The sequence below is a fragment of the Rhinoderma darwinii genome, chromosome 2, assembly GCF_050947455.1.
Source record: "Rhinoderma darwinii isolate aRhiDar2 chromosome 2, aRhiDar2.hap1, whole genome shotgun sequence".
Taxonomy (NCBI): domain Eukaryota; kingdom Metazoa; phylum Chordata; class Amphibia; order Anura; family Rhinodermatidae; genus Rhinoderma; species Rhinoderma darwinii.
This window is the reverse complement of record NC_134688.1, coordinates 368,013,030-368,039,061: the sequence shown is the minus strand read 5'-3', so window position 1 is coordinate 368,039,061 and position 26,032 is coordinate 368,013,030.

The following is a 26,032-nucleotide window of genomic DNA, read 5'->3' as shown; positions in this document are numbered from 1 at the left end:
ACCACCCCCTTGTAGATAGTGCCATACAGCCCCCCTGTAGATATCGCCATAAAGCCCCCACTGTATATAGCGCTGTACAGCTCCCAATGTATATAGTGCCAAACAGCCCCACTCACTTGTATACAGTGCCACACAGCCCCCCCTTAGTAGAAAGTGCATCACACAGACCCCTGTAGATTGCGCCACACTCAGCCCCTGTAGATAGAGCCACAGCCCTCCCCCTTGTAAATAGTGCCATACAGTTCCCTCATGTGTATAGTGCCACACAGCTCCCCTTGTGTATAGTGCCATTCAGCTCCTCCTTGTGTATAGTGCCACACAGCCCCCCTTTGTGTATAGTGTCACACAGCCCCCCCATTGTGTATAGTGTCACAAGTCAATGGCGCATCCGAGAAAGTTGTATAAACCAGGGAGATGTCACTCAAACAGGGAAAGGTGGGTTTGGAGGCAGGACTCTTTAGCATAGCAGCACTGTCCCATGACCCTCTAATGAGTAATTAGCATATAGTGTGTGCCGTATTAAACGTGGATTTTGAGGATTTTGCTGCATCTGAAAAAAACATACAAGGGAATGTTTAGAAATATTGTCAGGTCATATATTACCGCATGGTGGCGGTTCAAGGGGTTAAAACTACTTGACAGATTCCCATTAAATATACAATGAATTGAGAACAATTCCATCTGCCCTGCAATTTTGTTATTATACATATATCCTATATAATTACAGCAGTAGGACCAAGCTCTGACATGTATACAGTACCAGAACAAAGCTCATTACATAAATACAGCACCAGAACAAAGCTCAGCACATATATACAGCACCAGAACAAATCTCAGTACATATATACAGCACCAGAACAGAGCTCTGACATATATACAGTACCTGAACCAAGCTCAGTACATAAATACAGCGCTAGAACCAAGCTCTGACATATATACAGCACCAGAACAAAGCTCAGTACATATATACAGCACTAGAACCAAGCCCATACATATATACAGCACCAGAACCAACCTCAGTACATAAATACAGCACCAGAACCAACCTCCGTACATAAATACAGCACTACAACCAAGCTCAGTACATATATACAGCACCAGAACCAAACTCATTACATATATACACAGCCCCAAAACCAATCTCATACGTATATACAGCATCAGAACCAAGCTCAGTACTTACATACAGCATCAAAACCAAGCTCAGTACATATATACAACACCAGAACAAATACAGCTCAATTTAGTGCAACCCCTGCCGTATAGGTTTGTACGGCGTAAAACTACAGCTCCCAGCATGGCCTGAACATCGGTAAGGATATGCTGGGAGATGCTGTTTCACAAAAAAAAAATCATACCACCATCATCTCGCTGCAGAGCACACAAGTGACTACAATACTGATTAGAGGCAGAATAAACATTTACATTAAGTGACTCACCGGTGACGCCTCAGATTCTAGTTCTTTTCTTCTCCCTCCGGTCCAGACATCTATGATGGATTTATACCGGCCATGACCCATTTCTGCAGTTTTCCGCTCAGATGTCTTCAGCTTCTCACTTTTAAAACATTTCTGCACCTATAAACACAGTTACAATTCTCAACACCTCTAAATATAATAAAGCACCATACACTGCACCTCTAACTATAATAGCGCCATACACTGTGTCCCTGATTATAATAGTACCATACACTGTCACATATACACACCGTGCCACCTGTAGATACTGCCCCCCATAGAGCCTCTGTAGATACTGACCTACATAGAAGCCCCAGTAGATAGTGTCCTACATAGAAGCCCCTGTAGTTAGTGCCGACATATGGACTCCAGAGCTGCAAGGCAATAGTGATAACCACAGAGCCACCGTGCTGCCCAAAATATGGCTTCCCTTATAGTTAGTGCTCCACGTATAGCCCACCTCTGTAGATAGTGTCTCACATATAGCTCTCCCTGTATATAGTGTCCCACATATAGCCCACCCCTGTAGACTGTGCACTACATATAGCCACCCTGTTGCTAGTGCCCCACAGGTAACTTACCCCTGTATATAGTGTCCCACATATAGCCCACCCCTATAGAAAGTACCCTAAAAAATAGCTCCCCTATAGATAGTGCTCTACATATAGTGCACCCCTGTATAGTGTCTCATATATAGTGCCCCACATATAGACCCCCCCCCCTGTAGATAGTGCTCCACATCCCCACATATAGACCCCCCTTTAGATAGTGGCCCACATATAGAGCCCCCTGTATATAGTGGCCCACATATAGAGCCCCCTGTATATAGTGGTCCACATATAGAGCCCCCTGTATATAGTGGCCCACATCCCCACATATAGACCCCCCTGTAGATTGTTCCCCACATCCTCACATACAGACCGCCCCTGTAGCTAGTGCCCCACATATAGACCCCCCTGTATATAGTAGCCCACATATAGACCCCCCTGTATATAGTGGCCCACATATAGATGACCCCCCTGTAGATAGAGCCCCCACTATAGATAATGCCACACACAGTTTTATGAGAAAAAAACTATAAACTTGACATACTCACATAATCCCATTCCCACGCTGTTCACTGACGATGCAGATCTGCTCTCTTCTGAGCATGTCTGCTGGAGCAGAACTAGTGTCGTCCAATTTCGCTGATTGGCGGTGCAGAATGACTTGCCCCGTCAATCAGCGCCTTTCAAGCATGGAAGCGGCGCAATGATGTAATCACACCGCTAGCCAATCAGCGTCATTGCAAGGTACTAGATGGTCGGGCATTCAGTGCTAATGCATGTATTTGGCTGTCGCTAGCACCGGGGCCCCCTCTGGTGCTAGCGACACCTACAATCATGAGAGGGCCTGTGTCGTCTGGCCCATACTTGTTGGAGGCTCAGCGGCGCGGGCCCCATAGTAGTGGCGCTACCGCTGTAGCAACCATAGCGGCAGCTAGCAGCGCCACCGGGCATATGCGGGGCGTGTCGGCTGGCGGCACGGGCCCTCTCAAGCTCCGGGCCCCGTAGCAGCCACTACGGCTGCTACCACAGTAGTTACGCCACTGCCTAGAATGCTACCTCTCATTGACCTGTGCCCTGTGCTTCTACCTCAAAGCATTGCCGGGCACAAACAGGAACAAAGCTGTGACTGCTTTAAAGATCTTGAAGGGGGTATAGACGGCCTGATTTTCAGGCAGCACTGGGGACAGGGAGGCTAAGTCACTGGAGCTTCTCTGACACATCACTGGGATTACCAGGGAAGTTCTAGTAATGTAGCTTCCCCCCAGGCAGAGAGCCGGCGACTCCGACTGCTCTGACATTCTTGCCGCTGTGCGAGCTGTGCGAGTGAATATCTGTGATTGAGGGAGGGGTACTGGTTACACAGTACCTATGGATCCCAGTGGTACTTTGCGGGAAGAGTGGTCATCCAGACTCCCTCTGCTACATCAGGAAGCTCCAGTGATAACTCCCCATATATGAACAATTATGTTACTGGAGCTTCTTGACGTACACGTTAATCTGAGCCTTTTATGAATGCCTAACAATGGATTATAATATTATCTGTTTAATGCATACATCATGAATTGAACATAAGAGTTCAAGACGTATCCGTTAAACGAATACCACAGACTTTGTTTAGCATATAAATCTTTTATATTTTTATTCGTTTAGCATATACGCCATGGGATTTTCCAAGCATATACTTTGAACAGAGAACAGAAACGTAGTTTGAACATAGTCTGATACTGTGCTGTGACAACCAATATGACTGCACTATAATCCTCACAAACCATTCTTTTTCCCTAGTAAAAAAAAATGTTGTACAAAAATAATAGATAAAAGTTTTACGTCCAAAATCCAAAAATCACAATTTTTCCCAAAACAAGGCTTTTAATATTGGAAAAAATAAAAAAAATTGCATAGTTGGTATTGCCGCGTCCATAACGACACAAACTATAAAACTACAATGTTACTCATTCTGAACGGTGAATGCTGTAAAAAACATTATATGAAAAACAATACTAGAATTGCTGCCTTTTGGTCACTTTGGAATATAAAGTGATCAAAAAGTTGCAAAGTTTAACCCAAAATGGTACCAAGAAAAACGACAGCTCTACCTGCAAAAAAATAAGCCCTTACACAGTTTTGTCGATGAAAATATAAAAAAGTTATAACTCCTTTAATATGGCAACACAGAAAACAAATAATTTTTTTTTTTTAAATAAAGGGATTTTATTGAGCAAAAGCTGTAACACATAAAAAAACTAAATTATATAAATTTGGTATCGCTGTAATTGTACCGACCCACAGAATAAAGTTAACATGTAATTTTTGGTGCATGGTGAATTCCGAAAAGAGAGAATAAAAAACAATTCCATAATTGCAGTTTTTTGGTAATTTCCTCTTCTAAAAATGGAATAAAAAGTGATCAAAAAGTCACATGCGCGCCAAAAGTGTACCAATAAATCTACTGCTTGTCCATCAAAAAAGAAGCCTAATACAGCTACAGACAAGGAGAAATAAAAAAAAATATTACTCTAGTAAGGCAGGGATGAAATAACATCCTGATGTGAGGGGAACATTTGTTCCTATAGTAAAACATTAAAAAAAACTATATAAATTTGGTGTTGTCGTACTCATACTGACCCGCCGAATAACGTTAACATGTCATTTATACTGCACGAGGAATGACATAAAAAAATTAAGGAAAAATCTTTATCAGAATCACTGTTTTTTGTTCACTTTGCCTCCCAAAAAATGGAATAACAAGTGATCAAAAAGTTGCATGTGCTCCAAAATGGCATCAATAAAAAAATTCAGCTCGTCCCACAAAAAAAGCCCTCATATGGTTACATTGATGGAAAATATAAAAAGTTATGGCACTAGTAAGCCGGGGATTAAAAAGCATCCTGATGTGCAGGTCAGAGGGGAACATTCCTTCTGTTTCAAGAAGTGGTTATCAAGGGCCTTATATTTTGGAACCAGGAAGGGGAGGGCCCAAGCACATCTGCTGGAAGCGAGGGGTTCGCCCTTATTATACCAGGGCAACACTTTCGGAAAGTTATCAAAAAAGGTGTTCCAAAAGGGGAATAAGAATAGACATCATTTATGAGTGCGACACTGGCTTGTGCATAAAGAATTGCTTCAAAAAGTACCACACATCTATGGATTATTCATTCTATTATTTACTCCATTATTATACCACCTCATTGTGCCCTGATGTACTCTACTCAGCTTACATATGGCCCCATATTATAAACTGAAATACCAGTAAATTCCAAAACAAAACTACTACCTGTAGCGCCCATGGCCGCGGGCCGTCGGGTTCACTCACCTTCCGACGCCCGCAGCCATGGATCTGTGAGCGCTGGCCTCCGTCTCCCTCCTAGGAGATGCCAGCGCTCACTTCCGCTCCGTCCGGCTGGGTCACGTAGGGTGCGCGCGCACGCTCGCGCCCGCTCTTAAAGGGGCAGCGCGCACATGAAAACAATGTTCATTAAGCCACATGATTTCCTGCTCTATAAGAATGCCCCAGCCCTTCTCATCCTTGCCTGAGCGTTGTTAGTCTTTCCCAGTCTGTCTCGAAAATGGTCCCTTAGTGTCTCCCGTTCCAGCTGTTACCCGTGCCCTGTTACCGTTCCTGTATTCCGCATTGTTCCTGTGCCTACCCGTGTTCAAGTGCCATCTGCCACGTCAAGGGCAATATGCCACGTCAAGTGTCATCTGCCACGTCAAGTGTCATCTGCCACGTCAAGTGCCATCTGCCACGTCAAGTGCCATCTGCCACGTCAAGTGTCTTCTGCCACGTCAAGTGCCATTTGCTCATCGGATAGTGCCCGCCACGTCTGGCGCCACTTTCCGCACCTGCCTCCATCCGTGCTGAATCCACAGCCACCGCCCGGACTATTTCAGGTACCTAAGCATTACTGTCTGCCATCTTACTTTCACATAGACTGTGACCTGGTCAGCTGCCTCCCCGCTACGGCGGACTGGCCTAGTGGGTCCACAAACCCAGTGTCCGTGACACTACCAAGCAAAATTTGCGATCCAAAAGTCAAATGGTGCTCCCTCCCAGCCCTACAGTGTGTCCAAACAGCAGCTTACATCCACATATATGTCATGCTCACTACACCCCTTGAAAAATACCTTTAGAACTGTAGTTTCCGAAATCGAGTCTCTTAATGGAGGTTTCTTTTATTATTTCACAACAGAGTGTTTGCAATTGTGAACCAATGCTGTGTAAATCGCGAAATCAGGCAACAAATGTGCATGGTGCATGCCCAGGAAAAAGATTAGGGCCACATGTAGAGTGTTTCAAAAACCAGGAAACAGAGCATAATAATTAGAGAGCTGTATTTTCACAGTGACACGAGCTGGACACAACATGTTGGGTACTGAAATGGCATATCTCTAGAAAAATTTCTATATTCACTCTGCAACATCCACTGCACACTAATTTATACCTGTGGGTCAACTTGCTCACTACACCCCTAGATAAATAGGGGTGTCGTTTCCGAAATTTGGTAAGCTCTGACCAAACAACCGCAAACCATCTTTGCAAAATCTGCGCTCGAAAAGCCCAATGCCACTCCTACCCTCTAAGCCCAGTTGAGTGCCCAAACAGTAGTGCTTTACAAATGTTGGGGTGCTTTTTCTCCTTTATTCCTTGTGAAAATTAAACATTTTGAGCTAAAACTACATCTAACTGGAAAAAAAATTGTTTTTCATTTTCAAGGCCCAATTCTAATAAATTCAACAAAAAAACTGCAGGGTTAAAATACTTAGTATACCCCTACATTAATTCCTCAAGGGGTGTAGTTTCTCAATTAAAGGTTATCACTGTGTTGGTGCTCTGCAAATGTGACAAGGCACCCTGAAACCAATCCAAGGTACCCTGAAACGTGATCGCGGGGTGCCGATGGTTGTCATAGCAGTCCAGGGGCCTAATGAAGGCCCCCAGTTCTGAGTTCTTCCTGCCTCTGTTAAGTCCTGCCTCTGGCAGTATATTGTCATGTAAAAATGACAATATACTGCAATAGATTAGTATTGCAGTGTATTGAACCAGCGCTCTAACCATCGCATAATAAAAAGTGTAAAAAAGTTAAAGTTAACGTTAAAAAAGAAAATTCACATTTGTTTCTGTAAAGAAATGTAAAAAAGAAAAAAATTTAAAACAATTGGTATCGCATTTTTAACAAATAGTTTTTTCCTTGTAAAAGTAGTAAAAGATAAAACAACTATATCACTTTGGTATTGTCATTTTTACCTCAATATGAAAGACGTCAAAACGAAACCCCCCAAAAAATATAGGAATTGCAGTTTTTTCTAATTCTACCCCACATATAATTTTTTTTAATTTCTCAGTACATTATATGGTACTTTGAATAGTGTCAATAGAAACTACAACTTCTCCCGCAAAAAAACAAGCCTTTCATTGATGAAAAATAAAAATGTTATGGCTCATGGAAGGCAGTGAGTGAAAAACAAAAACAAGAAAACAAAAATGCTTGTGACTGCAAGGGGTTAAAGTAAATGTCCTCATTTTAACGCCATGTTAATTTTAGGTCTAACGTTTTGTAAAGATTAACTTCTTAGAATATCTTTATAGAAGTCAGAGCTTCGTTTTTTGATACAGAGCTCCAAATTTCCTGCATAGACATAGAGTTAAATGATAAAATCCTATCTGGCTGCAGCCACCACTAGTATGAACGTAGAAAAATCATGAAAAATATATTATATATATCTTTTTTGTGTTTGGGACTCTATGGCCTTAAGATGATATATTATAGTACACAGACAGTACAAAAAAGGCGGGCAGTCAGAGGGCACAGGACAGCACGCAAGGTCCAAATGCAGCCCTGGAAAGCCAATTGTCGACCACTGCCCCCAAATGCTTTTCAAAACCCTGGAAATACACTTCAAACTATGTTTATGTTATTATATTTTTCGCTTCTGGACTCCACAGTGTTCAGAAATAATACTAAACCAATTATTGTGGAGTTGCCAAGTGCTGTCCAACATTTCTTCCACATAGTTTAATGCAATTCTAAATTTTAAATGAAATCATGAAAAGTTAATGTAGCCACAGACTTCAACTCATTGAGAAAAAAATGTCAAGAACTGAGTTGAAAAGAAAGTTACGTTTCAGCTGATTCAATACATGTAGTGGGCTATTTATTGTTTACATTTTAAACTGCCCAGACAGTCAAGATACACTTCTGGAGATGTCAAGTCCACGAGTCCCATTGATCCATTAATATTTCACTGGTTCTTTCTGTTTTTCAACATTTTGCTGAAATCATTTGTTGCCAACCTAAAACTAATTATGGCTCTTGTACAAATAACTGCACAGAGATTTATTTTGGACCAGAGAAATTATTTAACACATTGGCTGCTTTGCAACAACGGTTGGACCCTATATTTTTCACAAACATTATATAATTTGAAGTGTTGTTATTATTATTCAAAACAGTTTTTGAATAATAATAATTTGTATTATAATAATAATAATACAAATATAGCAAAGCTGAGCTTGTCATCTGATGTTTTGTATTGTTAACTTATATGTCATTGGTACAGCAATTTATACATGGCTATGTTGTTGTTTTCTTAATCCCCCCCAAAAAAATTCTTACCTGACATTATTAGAGCTAAAACATTAAAAAATTACACTAATATTGTTATCTTTACAATTTCAATTATTAATAACAAAATGTTGTAATAGAGTATTTTTTGGGGGATTATTTAAAAAACAAAACTGTCCCCTATAAGGTCACAGAAAACCTTTGCCAGCCACTGTTCCCACGTGATTGCCACTACTAGCACAGTATTGTTAGTTACAGTATTAAATATATAACACTCAATGGTGTACTGAATGATTGGGAAGCCATAGGATGTAATAAACCATGACTGTCTTTTCTATGGTGAGTAGGAGGTACCTTGATGCATCAGGCTAAATAGCCATTAAAAAGGGATGTATGTACAAATGTGTATCATGCATCTGTTGTAAATATGTCTCAAAAATGGACATGTTTACAGATGCCCAACATAAAAGAGAATTTAAGGTTTATACTTTTATCAATTGTCGTTATGGTAATATATTCTATTACTTGCCCATGTGGAAAGATATATATTGGTAAATCAAAACGTGAATTACTTATATGAACATATCTCAGATATAAAAAATGATGATGTCATAGAATCGCTAGTTGAGCAATTCCCAGGGTGGTAGTTTATAGAATTGCTAGGTGAGCAATTCCTCAAAGGCTGCTGGAGACTGTGTGAGAGGACAATGCAAATAAATCTGCAACCCCAAATCTATCACAACTCTGATCAACAGAGTCTAGGGCTACTATATGGTGTTCATCAGAGTCCACCGCAAGGCAGGTTGGTTTTTTCTGCATAGAACCTAGGTTGTTTTAGCAGAGTTCAGTGTTGGATAAGAGATGCAATGCAGGGTAGACTAGAACATATAACAAGTCAGCCGGAGGGTAAACAGAAAGTCTAAATCAATAAGCAAGTGGATGTCAGGAATAGCAGAGTCAGAACCAGCCAGGAGCAGAAACAAACCGAGGTCCAGTTCCAAGAAGTCCAAGAAGTCAAAGGTACAGGGTATAGTCAGTAGCTTGATCAAAACACATGCAGACAGAAAAATTCACAAGCAAATTCAAAGGGGAGGAAGCCAGGTATAAATACTCCACCCTTACACCTGACAGTTAGAAAGACAGAGAAGTGGGAAGTAAAAACAGAACCACCCAGAAGCTAGACCTAGTAGGCATGGCAAACTTAAAGGAACAGACGTTTCCTAACAGGTGAGATGAAAAATCCACTCGCGGTTCATTTTAAGAATTACCATCAGCAATCATCCAAGGGTTTGAGATTTATGGGAATTTATCAATTACCAGAGGACAGGATTGGTGGGGATAGTAACAGATTACTGTTTCAGAAATAAAATATGTGGATTTACACCTTGGGTACTCTATACCCGGAAGGTCTGAATAATGAAATCAAAGTGAATATGTTTCTTTGATGTTGCATTGTCCTTGGTCAAAGTTGGGCGGACCTCCACTGGGTCAGCTGTATACTAGCGCATCAGCTGACTGCCACCCCTCTCTGACCTATTAAATATGTCCCCCCTCAGGATTACAAGCTGCCCACGGCTTGTGGGGATCCTGTCCGACACAAAATCTGTTCAGACTGGTTCCCCGCGACCCTGGACCGACTTATTTATTCACATTCTTTATAAGGTAATGTTTGTTAATCAAAATATTTAGAGTGGTATTGGGACCCCTGACTCTGTTAGGGCTGATGGGGACCCAGTCTGTGACCTATTATGGCCCCTGACTTGCTCCCTGCCATCCCTGACAGATTCATCCCAGCCCTCTTACTATTCAGGATATACCAATTCCTCTCTATTATGGAATCTAATTGTGTTCTGTCATGGATGGTCAATGAACTTATTTATATTTTCAAGTCCCAATCCTTTTATGGAGATCTTGTCTTTCATCAAGATAGTATCATATATCTCTCTTCTTTGATACTGCTAGATTAATATATTTGCACATGTATATATATAGTTATATGTGACCACAATCCGAAAGAAGAGGCAGCACTCCAGTAATGTAGAAAAATCCAAAATGTATTCACCCAACATACAGGCAACGTTTCCCCTTTCCATTGAAGGCATTTTATATTTTGTTTTTTCATAGTATCTTGTAGCTAGGACGGCACCGTATAGTAATTTTGTCTACATTTGTTTAGGGTTCCTATTGGATCATTTTCTTTTTTTCTACCTTGATGTATCAGTAACATTTTATGTGTTGAGATGGTGGGTGATTTGCAAGTAGTAAGGCCTCATGCACACGACCATATTTTTTCCCACCCATAAATACTGGCGTAAATACGGGTCCGGTGTCACACGTATTCGAGCCGTTTTGCAACAGTATTTACGGACCCGTGCCTGTAAAATACGGGTCCGGTGTCACCCGTATTCCACCCGTATTTACGGGCACGTTTTCGATGCAAAATTGCACTGCACTAATCGGCAGCCCCTTCTCTCTATCAGTGCAGGATAGAGAGAAGGGGCAGCCCTTTCCGAGGTAAAAGTAAAAGAAATTCATACTTACCCGGCCGTTGCCTTGGTGAGGCGTCCCTCTCTTGACATCCAGCCTGACATCCCTGGATGACGCGGCAGTCCATGTGACCGTAGCAGCATGTAATTGGCCTGTGATTGGCTGCAGCGGTCACATGGGCTGAAACGTCATCCAGGGGTGTCGGGCCGGATGTCGAGAGGGACGCGTCACCAAGGCAACGGCCGGGAGACCGGACTGGAGGAAGCAGGAAGTTCTCGGTAAGTATGAACGTCTTTTTTTTTTTATACAGGTTGCTCTATATTCTGATCGGAATTCACTGTCCAGGGTGCTGAAAGAGTTACTGCCGATCAGTTAACTCTTTCAGCACCCTGGACAGTGACTATTTACTAACATCGCCTAGCAACGCTGCCGTAATGACGGGTGCACACATGTAGCCACCCGTCATTACGGGAGCTCCATAGACTTCTATGGGCTGCCCGTGCCATTATTAGGGCCTGAAATAGGACATGTTCTATCTTTTTCAATGGCACGGGCACCTTCCCGTAAGAAAACGGGAAGGTACCCGTGGCTAATAGAAGTCTATGAGCCCGTTATTACGGGTCATAATTACGACCCGTAATAACGGGAGTTTTGGTGGTCGTGTGCATGAGGCCTTAACATCATATATATATTTTATTCAAAGCACTGAATAATTTTTTTGTGTGGAGTTTTACCCTCCCAGACATTTAAATTATAGTTGTTCCACCCCTTAACGTTCTGAGATTTAGAAATTATGGAGGGCATACCAACCCACTCCTCGTTCCTTAAAATCTTCATCCTTATGCCAGATAGACAATAGCTATGATTTTGCGGCCAACATATGTTGAACACCCACAACATATTGACACCATTATATCAAAATATATAGCACACCAGCATGCAATTATGCAGTAAGGATCATTGTTAACTATCAACACAAAACTCACATTAGAAGAGCCCAGCATTGTCAAACTTTCATATATGAATTTCTCTTATTCTATCTGAGTAAGTACTTTTTTGTTCAGACTAATGACCTTGATTTTTTTTTGTTTTATTCACTTGTATAGATCCTTTTGTGTAATAGAATTAGGTATAAGAAACGAGCTGCTTGTGGGTCTGCTAATTTAATTGAAATTCATATATTTTCTGTTTAAGAAGCACATATCAATATGATTTTAGTAAATTTTGGAGTAATTCCTAAACTTGTTAATTCTAGACATGCAGTGTGTCCATGGTCAGACCATGATATGATATTAACAGAAATAAATCTTGACTAAAGAAGTAAGTGAAATAATGGCTGGAGAATGATTGAATCATTATTGAGGTGTAATGCCCATGGCCACGGGCTGTCACGTTTACTCACCTCCTGAGAGCCGCAGTCATGTATCAGTGAGCGCTGGCCCGCATCTCCTCCTCAGGAGATGCAAGCTCTAACTTCCGCTTCACTCGGCCGTGTCCCATAGGTTGCACGCGCACGCTCGCGTCCACTCTTAAAGGACCGGCACACGCACCTGAATTAAAGACCAAATTAAGCACCATGAAGCATCCTGGACTATAAGAAGGGCCCTGCCCCTTCCTGCATTGCCTGAGCATTGTTGTCATTACCTATGTTTGTCTCTGTAAATGGTCCCTTCAGTGTCTTCCTAGTCCCAGAGTTCCCGTTCCTGCTACCTGTAACCTGTATTCCATGCTATCCTGGTCCAAGTGCTGGATAGAGTTGGAGTCGTGCAGTGCAGAGTACTACACCTGTCCTGTTACACCACGCCTGGTGTCTGCCTGCTGCCAAAGTCCCATCCGAGCCCGTTTTGCTACTGTCTGAAGCTACCACAGGTACACCTATTGAACTATAGACTTTGACTTGTGTCCTGTTGGCCAGATGCCATACCATTAACGCAGTACGACCCAGTGGGTCCACGCACCAAATGTGACAGTACGCTCAGGCCATGGACCAAGACCATGACGACGTCACAAGTGGTGCGGGCAGATATGCTAGACCTCCGGTCTCAACAGGATCAACTCCTCGAGGCATTGAACATTATTACACATCGGCTAGATGTGCACGCTGCCGTTCCTCCTACTACACTTCCTGGCAGCACAGACCCTCCGACTACACCTCCTGGCAGTGCTGATCCCCGATTTTCTCTGCCGAAACTTCATCGCTATGATGGAGACACGAAGACCTGCAGGGGATATTTGAACCAATGCCAGATCCACTTCAGTCTGTATGCATGAGCATTTTCTACTGATGGCGCAGGGTCGCTTTCATCATCTCTCTCCACACTGGCAGGGCCCTAGCATGGGCGAACCCTATCTGGGAGAGACAAGGATCAGAGACCCGTGACTTCCAGGGGTTCCTACGGATATTTCGCACAGTGTTTGGGGAGCCTGGACGAGTCTCGTCGGCAGCTGCCTCCTTTCTGAACCTTCGCCAGGGAGACACATCCCTGGGCGAGTACATCATCCACTTCCGCACCCTGGCGGGTGAATTGTTGTGGAACAATGAGGCCTTGGCGGCTACATTCTGGCAGGGACTGTCCCCTGAGATTAAAGGCGAACTTGCCGCCCGAGATCTGCCATCCACCCTGGATGACATCATCCTTCTGGCCGCTCGGATTGACATAAGGATCCAAGAACGGCTCCAAGAGGCCCGTCGGGAGGGAGGACTCCCTAGCCCAGTTCCTACTTTGCAGCAACCCCTGCTGTTCTCATCAGCTGTTCCTCAAAAGGAGTCTTTGAGGATGGACCAATTCAAGCTATCTACCCAGGAGAGACAACGCAGACGCACCTCGGCACTCTGTCTATATTGCGGCCTCGGAGGACATCTTGTGCGTCTGTGCCCCCATAAGCCCCAGAACTTAGGGTTGGTTGGAGAGACAACCCTGGGTGAAGAAGGACTTTCATCTAAATTTTGCATTCCCGTGACCATAGTGTCCGGCGAAAACGCACTCGGTCTCTGCTTATCTGGAATCTGGATCCGCAGCTAATTTCATTCAAAGAGACCTAGTGGATCTTCTTCAGTTGCCCACAACCCCTCTGGAGAGGCCTTTGATTGTTGCATCGGTGAATGGACTACCTCTGACAGAGTAGGAGCCTTTCATTCTGAGCTTATCTAATTTTTTGTCTTGTCTAAGGTCGTCAACCCTGTGCTGCTGGGCCTGCCCTGGCTCTGACTACATGCCCCAGAACTGGACTGGAATTCTGGAGAGGTCCTCCAGTGGGGTCCCGAGTGTCTCAACTGTGGTATGGTACAGATTCATCCAGTCCAGCATCCTCTGTCTCAGTCCTTGGCAGGATTGCCTTGTCATTATTCTGCGTTATTCTGCGTTTATTCTACCGTTCGGCCGACAAGAATGTGAGGGCTGATGCTTTAGCCAGGTCGTTCGAGACGGGGGACACCATGAAGTCTCCACAGAATATTATTCATCCGTCTTGCATTGTCTCTGTCAACCCCCTGCAAGTTAGAGATATCCCTCCGGGGAGGACATTTGTGCACCTGGCACACAGAGGGAGAATCCTCCGCTGGGGACACAGCTCCAGACTGGCATGTCACGCGGGTACCCATAAGACCCGAGACCTCATTGCCCATGATTTCTGGTGGCCCACGCTGCCCAAGGACATCATGGATTTTGTTTCAGCCTGTTCAGTGTGCGCAGCTAACAAGGTTGCTCACTCCAAACCTGCTGGCCTGCTTCAGCTGCTGCCTGTGCCCGATGCTACCTGGCAGCATATAGCAATGGACTTTGTGACTAATCTGCCTCCCTCTGCGGGATGCAGTGCCGTCTGGGTGGTGGTGCACCAATTTTCGAAGATGGCTCACTTCGTTCCGCTGACCGGACTACCTTCTGCTGCTCGATTGGCCAACCTCTTCATCCAACACATCTTCTGCCTGCACGGCTTGCCTTGGCTCATCGTGTCTGATCGGAGGTTCAGTTTACCTCAAGGTTCTGGAGAACCCTCTGTAAACTTCTCGATGTAAAGTTGTACTTTTCCTCAGCCTACCACCCCCAGTCCAATGGTCTAGTCGAGAGGATGATTCAAAACATGGAGAACTACCTACAACACTTTATTTCCAAGCAGCATGAAGACTGGGTGGAAGAACCTTTTATTAGGTGAATTGAAGGGGGTTTGGTCCTGAAGAGAGGTCCTGGGAGCCAGATTGGAACCCAAATGCTCCTGCCCTCCGGAAGAAGTTTCTCTCTCGCTCTGGCCCCAAGAGGAGGGGACGTAAGAGGGGGGATACTGTAATGCCTATGGCCGCGGTCTGTCAGGTTTACTCACCTCCTCACGGCAGTAGCCATCTGTCACTTTGCTTCACCCGGTCGTGTCCCATAGGGTGCACGCGCACGCTCGTGCCCACTTTTAAAGGGCCAGCCCACACACCTGAATTAAAGACCAAATTAGACCATGAGCACCCTGGACTATAAGAATGGCCCTGCCCCTTCCTGCATTGCCTGAGCGTTGTTGTCATTACCTGTATTTGTCTGTGTAAATGGTCCCTTCAGTGTTTTCCTAGTCCCAGTGTTCCCGTTCCTGCCACCTGTAACCTGTATTCCGTGCTATCCTGGTCCAAGTGCCGTATAGAGTTGGAGTCATGCTGCGTGACTGCCTGCTGCCAAAGTCCCATCTGAGCCTGTCTTGCTACTGTCTGAAGCTACCACAGGTACACCTATTGAACTATAGACTTTGACCTGTGTCCTGTTGGCCAGCTGCCATAGCGTTAAGGCGGTACAGCCCAGTGGGTCCACGCACCCAACGTGACATGAGGTAGTTTAAAAACAATTAGAGAATGAAATTAAGCTTTATTTTCCCAAAAATTTAACAGAAGATGTAAGTATGGGAACCATTTGGCTTGCTCATAAATCAGGGGATGCTTTATTAAAATTGCTCTGAGAAGGAAAAAAAAAAGAAAACGAGCACATTTAACATGTTTAGAAAAGTAACTAGAAGAATTAGAGCTGGCCAATAAGAGGTGTTGTGCACCTTTTCTTATGAACCAGAACAGATATATTAAGCTTCAAATTGATAAATTAGAGACGGTTAAATTAGAAAAGGCTCTTAAATTAACTTAAAAAAATATTATAACTATGGTAATAAAATAGATAGACCATTAGCTAGGTTGCTAAGAAAGGATTGAATATAATAATATGGTCTATAAAATTAAACTTGATAACGGTTTCAAAAAGTTTTAGCAGAAGTATAGTGTTCCAAACGAGATACAATGCATTCAGAAAGTGTTCAGACCTTTTACATTTTTTCATGCTTTGTTATGTTGAGACCTTGCGCTAAAATAAATGGTTGACCTACTGGATGTTTCTCCCATCTGCACACAGGATCATTGGAGCTCAGTCAGAGTGACCATTGGGCTCTTGGTCACCTCTCTTACCAAGGCCCTTCTCCCATGATTACTTAGTTTAGTGTGGCGGCCAGCTCTAGAAAGAGTTCTGGTTGTTCCAAACTCCTTCTTTTCAAGAATTATGGAGGCCACTGTGCTCTTGGGAACTTTCAGTGCAGCAGAATTTTTTTTTCTGTACCCTACTCCAGATCTGTGCCTCCACACAATCCTGTCTCTGAGCTTTAGAGGCAGTTATTTCTTCATGGCTTGGTTTTTGCTCTGATATGCATTGTCAATACTTATATAAACAGGGGTGTGTCTTTCCAAATCATGTCTAATCAAATGAATTTACCACAGGTGGACTCCAATCAAGGTATAGAAACATTTAAAATATGATCTATATAGGAGGTTGTGGGACAAGACAGCATGACGTAGCTCATCTTTGCTGCGCTCCTCCTGCTGCATTTGCCCCTCTTATGTCACTTCCGCCTCCGGGATGTGGGAATGCCGGCTGAACATCGAGGGCTGAAAAATCGATATTTGAGTGGCAGAACGCCAGGATACCTGTGAGATACTCCCTCCATACCACTTCCATCCGGCATATATAGGCTATTGATGCCCTTGCTCTCCCTGCGCTCCCGCCTTCTGGGTGCTTTTATGCTCCTACCTTAAGTTTGTTTTAAATCTCTGGAAAGAAACATGAGGTGAAACATGAGGTGAATTTTTACTATCTCTATGCAGAAAGCGGAAAAGCGGGAAAGAAACAGTAAAGAAACAGGAAACAAGAGACTGCCTTTAGTGTGTATTGACTCGGTGAGAGGCAAAAGCCAAATTCAGCAACTATAACTTGTATGCACTACTGTTTGTGTACTGACGGCGTCCAAATTTGCATCTCATGTGCAAGCTGGGACAAGGTATTTGTCTGTTTGAAGTAAAACCCTAAAATCGTAAACTCCATTGCTTAAAGAGGCTCTGTCACCACATTATAAGTACCCTATCGCCTACATAATGTGATCGGCGCTGTAATGTAGATAATAACAGTGTTTTTCATTTAGAAAAATGATCAATTTTGACCAAGTTATGACCAATATTAGATTTATGCTAATGACTTTCTTAATGCCCAACTGGGCGTTTTATAGCTTTTGACCGAGTGGGCATTGTAAAGACGAGTGTATGACGCTGAACAATCACTTCTCTCCATTCATGTACTCAGCACATAGTGATCTTACGAGATCACGATGTGCTGTGATTTACTCACACATTAACTTTACTGAAGTGTCTTGAGAGTGAATAGACATCACCTCCAGCCAGGACGCGATGTCTATTCACAATCCCGACACTTCGGTAACGTTTAATTACAGCAAGCGTGAACTTGCGAGATTACACTGTAAATGACAGCACAGCGGGATCTCGATGTGCTGTGTGAGTAAGTGACATACAAACATTACTGAAGTGTCGGGATTGTGAATAGACATCGCGTCCTGGCTGGAGGGGATGTCTTTTCACTCTCAAGACACTTCAGTAAAGTTAATGTGTGAGTAAGTGACAGCACATCGATCTCGCAAGATCACTATGTGCTGAGTACATGAATGGGGAGAAGTGTATGACGCTGATTGGTCAGCGTCATACACTTCTCTTTACAATGCCCACTTGGTCAAAAGCTAAAAAATGCCCAGTTGGGCATTAAGAAAGTCATTAGCATAAATCTAAAATAGGTCATAACTTGGTCAAAATGTATCATTTTTCGAAATAAATAACACTGTTTTTTTTCGCCATTACAGCGCCAATCAGATTATGTAGGAGATAGGGCACTTATAATGTGGTGACAGATTCTCTTTAACTCTACCTGACTGACCCGTGGAAGCCTGAGAGGCTGGAGTTTTATATGAGCCCTATACGACCCTGATATATTGAGGTTCTTGTGGCGCAATAAAAATAATATTGGATGACATTGGATGATATGAAGCAATATAAAGTGATGCTTTAAAATGTTCAAACTGTCAAATTGTTGCATTTATTGCCTATCTCTACACTATGCTTGATATGCTCCTCATCAACACCACAAAATCCTGAAAAAACTTGGCTTTTGTTGGGACTGCAGGTATTAGCTGGTATTTTTTCCTTGGGGGGGAATTGTACTACGTCACAGGACACTCAATTGAGTGATATCATAGGCTAATTAGACAACTGATTATATATTAATCCTTCTGTAATGACTGGTAGAAAGCTGGTCATACTGCTAAAAAAAACATTTGGGAGAATTTGTGACTTATTGGATTCCAGGTGATTAAACACATGGCACCAAAATCTGCCAACAGGAAATCGGGAGGAGGTGGTATATCTCCAAAAGAGAAAGATAGAGAAAGAGGTGTACTAAAATCGGATTCCATTTCCAAGATAGAAAAATTCTGGAAGTCCCCTCAAATGAGAACCAGACTAGCTCAAAAAGCTATAGTTGAAGATGGGAAACCTAACTCAGCTATTTGTCAGCCCTCAGGTACACGATATGACATATTGGAAGCAGTGGAAGATGAGCAGGAAGCACCTGAGAGCATGTTAGTTGAGATATTATCTGAGGTCAAAAAGAGCAACCATGCATTAGAGGAATTATCAACCCAGATGGGAGTAGCACGCAATGATATCGTGCTACTAAGAGAGGAAGTTGGTAAAATCTGCGAGAAAATGAGAACTGCAGAAGCACAAATAGAGGGTCTTATTAAAGACATGACATCAATTAAAAAGGAAGTAAAGAATGTATATACAGAAAATAAAGATTTAGGAAATAAAGTAGTTGAACTTGAAGACAGAGCAAGGAGGAATAATCTGCGTTTAATTGGTTTCCCGGAACGCTTAGAAGGGAAAGACTGTGTCTCGTTTTGCCAATACCGGTTAACTGATCTGACAGGAAAGGAAACATTATCTCCCTCTTTTGGAGTTGAAATAGCTCATCGGGTCCTAGGAAAAAAAAAACATTCCAGGTGCAGCTCCAAGCCCTATATTGCTCCAAGATTTTGAACTGTAAAGATCAGGACACTATCCTCCGGAAAAGCAGAGAAATTAAAACTTGTGAATATAATGGTAATCAGATCACTATTTTCGAGGGTAACACAGCTGAAAAGATGTGACTTCAGGGATGTGAAAATGTGACTCTATCAAGCTCAAACTACGTTTTCCTTGATGTTTCCGGCAAAACTTCGATTAGTGTACAAAGATAGCACCATGTTTTTTCTTTTTCCGCAGGACTGGCTTGACAGTGCTGGATTCTGATACTCCTAATACGGACTTCAAGTGTGTAAAAAATGCTTCCCCCCTTTTCTTCCTTAGAATGCCATAGTCTGGCTAGTCAGAATTGGACTTTTATGTCCTTAGTATAGATCTTGAATGCATAGTATATACTGTAATGGCATTATTTGATATCTTTATGTCCTTTGCATAGATTTTGAATGTATAGCATATACTCTAATGGCGTTATCTGATATCCCTGGCATGGATTTCAAGTGTATGAATAATACTTTTTCTCCTTTTTAGAATGCCATGGACTGGCTAGTCAGTATTGGACTTTTATGTCCTTAATATAGATTTTGAATGTATAGTATATACTGTAATGGCGCTACATATTTAATTAATTAGTGGCTGTTTTTCATCTTTCTAATGGTGGGGGACAGGAATGGGTTCGAGGGTTGTTTGTTTTTTTTTGTTTGTTTTTTTGCCATCTCACTTGCCCGCCAGATCTTACCTCTCTACAGAGTATACAGTACAATTATATAATTGCTTACTTCCCTAAGATATGGTTAAAATAATAGCTTGGAACGCCAGGGGAATGGGAGCTAAAATAAAGAGATGCTCAGTGTTCGATTCAATCAATCGTCATCTACCAGAAATAATTTGCTTAGTGGAAACACATTTAACCCCTTAGTGACTAAGCCTGTTTTGGCCTTAAGGACCAGGCAATTTTTTTCAAATCTGACATGTATCACTTGAAGTGGTAATAATTTTGAAATGCTTTTATTTTTTTCAAGAGATTCTGAGATTGTTTTCTCGTGACACATTGGACTTTAGGTTAGTGGTAAAATTTGGTCGACATATTCAGTGTTTATTTATGAAAAACACCAACATTTTTAGAAAAATTGCAACAATTTGCATTTTTTTAACGTCCTTTTATTTTTCTAGGACGTTACAAGGCTTAGAACTTTAGCAGCAATTTCTTACATTCTCAAGAAAATTTCAAAAACCTTATTTTAGGGACTGGTTCAGTTCTGAACTGGTTTTGAGTGCCTTATATACTATAAAATCCCTATAAATCACCCCATTTTAAAATCTGAACCCCTCAAAGTATTCAAAACAGCATTTAGAAAGTTCTTAACCCTTTAGGCGTTTCACAAGAATTAAAGCAAATTAAAGATGAAATTTACAAATGTCATTTTTTTTGCAGAAAATCAGTTTTGATCCATTTTTTTCTGTAACACAGAAGGTCTTACTAGAGAAAAGCAACTCAATATTTATTGCCCAGATTCTGCAGTTTTTAGAAATATCCCACAAGTTGCCATAGCGTGCTACTGGACGGAAACACAGGCCTCAGAAGTAAAGGAGCACCTAGAGGATATTGGGGCCTTATTTTTATTAGAATATATTTTAGGCACCATGTCAGATTTGAAAAGGTCTTGTGGGGCCAAAACAAAGAAAACACCCCAAAAAAGACACGATTTGGCAAACTACACCCCTCAAGGAACTTATCAAGGGGTATAGTGGGCATTTTGACCCCACAGGTATTTTGCTGAATTTAGTGTAATTATGCTCTGAAAATGAAAATCTATGTTTTTTTCTAATAAAATGTTTTTTTATGTCAGATTTTTCAATTTTCACAATAGATAAAGGAGAAAAAGAACCCCAAAATTTGTAAAGCAAACTCTTTTAAGTATGACAATACCCCATATGGTAATAAACGGCTGTTTGGACCCTCGGCAGGGCTCAGAGGGGAAGGAGCGCCATTTGACGCTCCAATTTTGCTTGATTGTTTTTCGGGTGCCATGTTTCATTTGCAAAACCCATGAGAGGCCAAAACAGTGTAAACCCCCCAAAAGTGACCCCATTTTGGAAACTACTCCACTCAAGGAATATATCTAGGGGTATAGTGAGCATTTAAATACCACAGGTCTTTTGCAGAATTTATTGGAATTAGGCCGTGAAAATTAAAATTTACATTTTGTTCCACTAAATTGTAGAATGTCAATGTACAATTTCACAAGGGAAACTGGAGAAAAAGCACCACAACATTTTTAAAACAATTTATCCCGATTACGGCAATACACTGGTGGTCATAAACTGCTATTTGGACACCCAGCAAAGCTCTAAAGGGAAGGAGCGCTATTTGCCATGCAGATTTTGCTGTATTGGTTTCTGGCCATCATGTCGCATATGCAAAACCCCTGAGGTACCAGAGTACAGTGGAAGCCCCAAGAAGTAACCCCATTTTGGAAACTGCACCCCTCAAGGCATTTATCATTTGCCTAGACATATGACAGGGCTCAGAAGTGAAGACAACCATGCTCATTTGAGGTCTATTTTTGTGATTTTCACAGAATTGGCCCACAATTGCAGGGCTCGGAAATCAAATAGTAAAGCAAACCCCCAAGTAGTGACTCCATATTGGAAACTACACCCCTTAGGGCAATTTAGGGGTGTAGTGAGCATTTTGACCCCACAGGTGATTCTACATTAGAAATTAGTGCCCAGCGGAAGGTGCAATGTGAAAATTGCAATGTTCCGCTGATATGCCAATTTAGTGCACAATATGTTGTGCCCAGTTTGTGCCACTGAAGCCAAATATCTCATAAACTGTTAAGCCATTTCTCCCGGGTATGGCGATGCCATATATTTGTACGTAAACTTGTGTTTGGGCACGCTGCAGGGTTCAGAAGGGAGAGAGCGACATTTGGCTTTTGGAGCGCAGATTTTGCTCGGCAGTTGTTCTGTTTGCCATTTTGCTGGTATTTCATTTTATAATGTGGGGGCATATGTAATCTGTGGAGGGTACATCAGGGCATAATAATAGGCATGAACTATAAAAATATAATGTAATTTATCCCGCACGGTGACCGCCATAAAAAATAAAAGAAATAAACGATACCAGAATCGCTATTTTTAGTCACTTTAGCTTGTGAAAAATTTTATAAATAGGGATCAAAAAGAAACATGTACACAAAAAAATTATACCAATAAAAACTATAGTTTGTTCTGAAAAAAACAAGCCCTCACACAGCTTTCTTGATGGAAAAAAAAAAGTTATATCTCTTAGAATATGGTGACATAAAAGCAAATTAATTTTTTTAAAACCATGATTTTATTGTGCAAACATCGTAAAACATAAAAACCTATATACATATGGTATCGCCATAATCGCATTGCCCTGCAGACTAATTTAAATATGTCATTTATAATACACGATGAACGCCATAAAAAAAAAAGAATAAAAAACAATAGACGTTTTCATGGCTTAATTACACTAAATTCAGCAAAAAAAACCTGTGGGATCAAAATGCTCACTATACCCCTATATAAATTATTTTAGAGCTGTAGTTTCCCAAATGGGGTAACTTTTGGGGGTGTTCACTATTTTGTTCCCTCAGGGGCTTTGTAAATGTGACAAGACACCCGAAAACCAATCCATCAAACTTGAGTTCCAAAAGTCAAATAGCGCTCCTTCCCTTCTGAGCCCTATCGTGTGCCCAAACAGCCATTTATTGTGGGATATTTCTAAAATCTGCAGAATCTGGGTAATAGATATTGAGTTGCATTTCTCTGGTAAAATTTTCTGTTACAAAAAAAATTGATTAACCCCTTAAGGACACAGCCTGTTTTGGCCTCAAGGACACAGCCATTTTTTTCAAATCTGACATGTGTCACTTTATGTGGTAATAACTCTGGAATGCTTTTATGTATCCAAGCGATTCTGAGATTGTTTTCTCGTGACACATTGGACTTTATGTTACTGGCAAAATTCCGTATATAATTGTGAAAAACACCAAAATTTAGCGAAACATTTAAAAAAATAGCATTTTTTCTAAATTTAAATGTATCTGCTTGTAAGACAGATAGTAATACCACACAAAATTGTTGCTAATTAACATCCCCCATATGTCTACTTTAGATTGGCATTATTTTTTTAACATCCTTTTTTTTCTAGGACGTTACAATGCTTAGAACTTTAGCAGCAATTTCTTACATTTTCAAGAACATTTCAAAAGGCTATTTTTGCAGGGGCCAGTTCAGTTGTGAAGTGACTTTTATTGCCTTATATATTAGAAACCCCCAATAAGTCACCCCATTTAAAAAAAATCCCCCCTCAAAGTATTAAAAACAGCATTTAGAAAGTTTCTTAACCCTTTAGACGTTTCACAGGAATTAAAGCAATTTTTTTGCAGAAATTCATTTTTAACCTCTTAACGCTCAGCGACGTACTATTCCGTCGTGCTGACCGCCCTGTTCGCGCTCAGTGACGGAATAGTACGTCGCGGGAGTAACGGCCATTCCGGCCGTCTTCCCGACAAATGCAGGAGCTGTGACAGCTGCTGTCTCGTACAGCAGTTGCCGCAGCTCCTACAGCGGGGACCGATCGCTGTGTCCCTGCTGATTAACCCCTTAAAAGCCGCGTTCAATAGAGATCGCGGCTTATTAGGGGTTAAGCTACCATCGCCGGCCTGCTACACGATAGCGGCCGGCGATGGTGACTATGGCAACCGGACACCTAACAATGGCGTCCGGCTAGGCCATTGACGGATGCCTAGTGGGTCCTGACAAAGTCAGGACCCACTATGCTTGCTGTCAGTGAGTAGCTGACAGCTCTAATACACTGCACTCCGCATGTAGTGCAGTGTATTAGAATTGTGATCAGTAAAAAAAAAGTAAAAAAAAGATGTGTAAAAATAAGAAAATAAAAGTTTTAAAAGTGATAAGTAAAAATCCCCCTTTTTCCCTTATCAGTCCTTTATTATTAATAAAAATATATAAACAAACAAATAAACTATACATAATTGGTATCGCCGTGTCCGTAACGGCCTGACCTACAAAATTATTTCATTATTTATCCTGCACGGTGAACGCCTTAAAAGAAAATAATAATAAACCATACCAGAATCACAATTGTTTGGTCACTTCACCTCCCAAAAAATAGAATAAAAATAGATCAAAAAGTCGCATATACCTAAAAATGGTAATGATCGAAACGACAGTTTGTTACGCAAAAAACAAGTCTTTGCACGGCTTTATTGATGGGAAAATAAAAACGTTTTGGCTCTTAGAATAAGGTAACACAAAAAGTAAATTATTTTTTACAAAACGTATTTTATTGTGCAAACGCCATAAGACATAAAAAAACTATAAACACATGGTATCGCCGTAATCGTATCGCCCCGCAGAATAAATTGAATATGTCATTTATAGCGAACGGTGAACGCTGTAAAAAAAACTAGAATAAAAAAACAATAGTGGAACTACTGTTTTTTAGTCACCACGCCACTTAAAAATAGAATAAAAACTGATCAAAAAGCTGCATGCACCCCATGAAAACTAGAATGAATTCCTCAAGGTGTCTAGTTTCCAAAATGGGGTCACTTTTTGGGGGTTTCCACTGTTTTGGCACCACAAAACCTCTTCAAACCGGACATGGTGCCTGATAAAAAGGATGCCTCAAAATCCACTAGGTGCTCTTTTGCTTCGGAGGCCAGTGCTTCAGTCCTTTACCGCACTAGGGCCATATGTGGGATATTTCTCAAGACTGCAGAATCTGGGCAATAAGTATTAAGTTGCGTTTCTCTGGCAAAACCTTTTGTGTTGTAGAAATTTTTTTTATAAAAAGGATTTTCTGACAAAAAAACAAAAATATTTAAATTTCACCTCTACTTTGCTCTAAATTCCCGTGAAACACCTAAAGGGTTCATATACTTTCTAAATGCTGTTGTGAATACTTTGAGGGGTCTAGTTTCTAAAATGGGGTGTTTCATAGGGGTTTCTAATATATAGGCCTCTCAAAGCAACTTCAGAACTGAACAGGAACCTAAAAAAAATAAAATTAGGCAATACTTCGCTTCTTACATTATACTGATAATGAGCAGTTCCCACCTTGAGATGGCCCCAGTTTTTACCGTTTGTATAAATGGAAACCCCTATTAGACCGTTTCAGTGCCCGGTTTTCCCAAGCATACACCCCCGAGAAGTGTATTTCTATTGATGAGTCCTTGGCAGATTTTAAAGGGAGGCTTCAATTCCACCAGTACCTGCCGAGTAAGAGGGCAAGGTATGGCGTGAAGATGTATAAACTGTGTGAGAGTGCATCAGGATATACCTACAAATTTAGGATATGTAAAGGGAAGGACACCAGTATTCAGCCCCCAGAATGCCCCCGCTTACTGGTAGTTATGCAAAAATTGTGTGGGATTTGGTGCACCCACGGCTGGACCAGGGTTACCACCTCTACCTGGATCATTTTTATAGAAGCGTCCCGCTCTTCAAGTGCCTCGCTTCCAGAAGTCCTGCGGCATGAGGCACTGCTAGAAGAAATCTGAGAAGCCTCCCTAAGACTCTGCTTAGGCAAACACTCAGAAGGGGTGA